Source organism: Mustelus asterias, unplaced genomic scaffold, assembly GCF_964213995.1.
Source record: "Mustelus asterias unplaced genomic scaffold, sMusAst1.hap1.1 HAP1_SCAFFOLD_257, whole genome shotgun sequence".
NCBI classification, from domain to species: Eukaryota; Metazoa; Chordata; class Chondrichthyes; order Carcharhiniformes; family Triakidae; genus Mustelus; species Mustelus asterias.
The window spans coordinates 358,193-361,405 of NW_027590224.1; positions in this window are offsets into that span (position 1 = coordinate 358,193).

A 3,213-nucleotide genomic window follows, 5' to 3' on the forward strand; every position below is an offset into this window, starting at 1 on the left:
TGCTTTCCCTCGACAGATCATTCCCCCTCAACAGTATCCAAAGCCGTATATCTGTTTTGCAGGGGAATGGCCACAGGAGATTCCTGCACTACCTGCCTATCTCTCTTGCTCTGTCTGGTGGTCACCCATTCCCTTCCTGCCTGCGGAGTCTGAGCCTGTGGTGTGGCCACCTCTCCAGACGTGCTATCCACGATACTCTCTGACTCGCGGATGCTCCACAGTGTCTCCAGCCGCCGCTCCAGCTCCGAAACACGAGCTTCCAGGAGCTGTAGCTGGAGACCCCTGTAACAGAGGATTGCAGGTATCCACACTGTCACCTCAGAATCAGAAGTTGTGGGTTCAAGTTAAAGTTAATTTATTAGTGTCACAAGTAAGGCCTACATTAACACTGCAATGAAATTACTGTGAAATTCCCTAGTCACCACATTCCGGCGCCTGTTCGGGCCAATGCACCCTAACCAGCACGTCTTTGGACTATGGGAGGAAACCGGAGCACCCGGAGGAAACCCACACGAACACAGAGAGAATGTGCAAACTCCACACAGACAGTGACCCAAGCTGGGAATTGAACCCGGGTCCCTGCCTCTGCGAAGCAGCAGTGCTAACCACTGTGCCACCGTGCCACACCCATCTAACTCCATAAACCTGAACTCACAATAAATGCTGACAGTCCTCTTGCACTGAGATTTCTAACTGATGACCTTGTTTGTCCTCGCAGATTTAAGTTCAATTAAAAACCTGGAATTAAAATGCTAATGGAACTATTGCCGACTCTCAAAAAACCTATCTGGTGAACAAATGTTCTTCAGGGAAGGAAATCTGCCATCCTTACCTGGCCTGGCCTACATGTGACTCCAGAGCCACAGCAATGGTTTGTGTGCCCTCTGAAATGGTTACGTCAGGCACTCAGTTCAAGTGCAATTGAGGATGTGCACACACTATTGGCTTGCTTCACTGAAAACTCTACACCGACTTGGTGCATTATTCCTGTTTTTTTTTTCATTTCTAGCCATCAAAGAACACCCAAGGTGGATTATCCAGGAATTTATCTTGTTGATTGATATCTTTGGGATATTGTTCTGTGCAAATTGGCATCAAATATGCTAAATAAATGCTGGTCACTGTTCAATGTTGGAACAATCTTGAAGTGATGGGAGAAAACTGAAACTGGAATTTATCTTTGAGAGACATTGAGCTGTTGGTCGGGAGTCTCTCCTTGTTTTGGCATCAACACTTCAGACTTAACTAGACCTTCCACATTGTTGGTGATTGAGTTGACTTCAGTGCCCAGGACACATTGATTGCTCCATTTAGTTGCTGTTGGTCTTGTTTCAGTGTCCAAGGTGGTGATGGGGCTTCTTCTTGAACGGTTTCAGTCCCGTGTGGTGAAGGTGCTCCCACGGTGCCGTTCGGGAGGGAGCTCCAGGATTTTGACCCAGTGACGATGAAGGAACGGCCGATATATCTCCAAGTGGGGACGGTGTGTGTGAGACTGGGAGGGGAACTTGGAGGTGATGGAGTTCCCCATGTTCCTGCTGCCCTTGTCCTTCTCGGGGAGGCTGGAGGTTGTGGCTTTGGGAGGTTTTATTGCAGAATGTGGCAGTGGGAACAGAAGAGAAAGGAGACTTGTTCTCCACCTTGTCCTCTCTCACCCTCTTCTCGGAAGCTTCAATCCCAGACAATAAATTAATTCTTTAAAACCCCTTCAGAATAAATCCAACTATTTATTCCAGCCCAAGAAACATTTCACTCCAACATTTCCTTCTCTGAGCTTCCTTCATGCGATTTTTCCCCCAATAAACTGAACCGAAATTTTCAAATCTTAACCGTTTTTTCCTCCAAAGTTTCTGCTCGCGACGGGGGCGGGGCCAGAGACAGATGACCAATCAAGTACCAGGCCCGCCTGTCATCCAGTCCCCGCCCCCTCTGATCAAAGCAAACCCCGAGTCGCGGGGGCGGGGCGGGACAGTGAGTATTATGGGATGTGGGACATGGTAACCAGCAGTAACCAATCACTGGGCCCAGCTGGTGAAAGTGGCGGGGAAAGAGACCGCATGCTGGAGGGGGCGGGGTGACCACTGATTGACAGTATACTAACCAATCAGCAGCAGGGGCGGGATCACACTGGATCCTCGCAGTAAACACTGCATCCTTTAACTGTCTCAATTCCCACTCCAGTAAATACTCAGTATATTCACAAAGCCAAGGGAAGTTGACACTTAGTTTTATCCTCCAGTAGTGGGGCAGATAGTCAGTGGGAAGAGAAGCCAGTGCGGTGGTCAGTGGGAGGTGGTCAGTGGAAGAGTTGTGTGGTCAGTTCGGGGGGGATGGGTTTGAACACCATGTCCAGATTTTGCAGTGGTATTATCAGTGAACAAGGATAGCTTCACCATCAATACTCCACTGAAACTGACAACAACATCTGGAGTCCACACATGTGCAGGGTAACACGGAGATCCAGAAGTTGTAAGAGATTGAATCAAAAACAGAAAATGCTGGAAAATCTCAACAGGTCAGGCAGCATCTGTGGGGAAAGAATAGAGCCACCATTTCGAGTTTAGATGACCCTTTGCCAGAGTATTTTGCTTTTATTTAAGAGATAGAATGTTCCTCTGGAGTGTACCAATGAGGTACTACACCTCCATAAGTAATCAGCGGATTCAGAAAGATTTCCACTTTTAACACTGTTATTGTAAAAATCTTTGCAGATTGTAAATATGCTCGATGTGGCACCTTGCTGAATGAGATATAGCTGGATTTTGAAATTGAATTAACTTCCTAATTGCTGCTAAATAAATGTACTGGCCCTCAAAAGCAGATTTCCAATCTGCACAATGTCAAATCCCACCAATATGATTTTTTAAAATTTACTTTTTAAAAATTTAAGTTTATTTAATTTACTACACTTCTAATTGTCATCTAGTCCCTGCCCCCTCTGATCAAAGCCAATCCTGAGTCGTGGGGGGGGGTGGGACAGTGAGTATTATGGGATGTGGGACATGGTAACCAGCAGTAACCAATCACTGGGCCCAGCTGGTGAAAGTGGCGGGGAAAGAGATGGAGGGGGCGGGGAGGATGAAGAATTTTGAACTCCTTGGTTTGCTGTGATTGGTTGCTTTACCTTCTTGTTGTCCAAAAGATCCCCTTGAGTTAATGCGAGATTTACACTGCCATTGGCAAAAGAGGACACAGTAAGAGTTTTAACACCAGGTT